This window comes from Orycteropus afer, unplaced genomic scaffold (assembly GCF_000298275.1).
Source record: "Orycteropus afer afer isolate SDZICR_OR568_19922 unplaced genomic scaffold, OryAfe1.0 scaffold00316, whole genome shotgun sequence".
Taxonomy (NCBI): domain Eukaryota; kingdom Metazoa; phylum Chordata; class Mammalia; order Tubulidentata; family Orycteropodidae; genus Orycteropus; species Orycteropus afer.
In genome coordinates this window covers 1,846,964-1,847,481 of record NW_006921903.1, presented here as the reverse complement: position 1 = coordinate 1,847,481, position 518 = coordinate 1,846,964, and positions in this window count along the sequence as shown.

Here is a 518-nt window from a genome sequence, read left to right as displayed (position 1 = left end):
CTATAAGTTGGATCCAACTTGACAGCAGTGTCTTGCATTTGCATACTTGCAGAAAAAAGAAACAAGATTCATACCTCACCCCATACACAAAAATGAACTCAAGTTGGATCAAAGACATAAATGTAAAACCGAAAACTGTGAAGTTCATCAAAGATAAAATAGAGACAAACCTAGTGGCCCTAATTTATGGCATAAACAGACTACCAAGCATAACACAAAATGCAAAAGCAGTTGAAGAGAAAGTAGAAGACTGGGATCTTGTAAAAATCAATTTTTTTTTTTCACCCAAATAAGTATTTATTTCTATCTATCTAACAGTGATCCCTCCCCACCCTCCCCCTCACCCCTGGTAACCAAAAAAGAAAATTTCCTTCAATAGATAAACCTTTCCTTAACATTTACAATAATGGACTAATACAATACTTGTCCTTTTGTGATTGACTTACTTCACTCAGCATAATGTTCTCCAAGTTCATCCACATTATGTGGTGTTTTGCAGATTCTACATTATTCTTTAG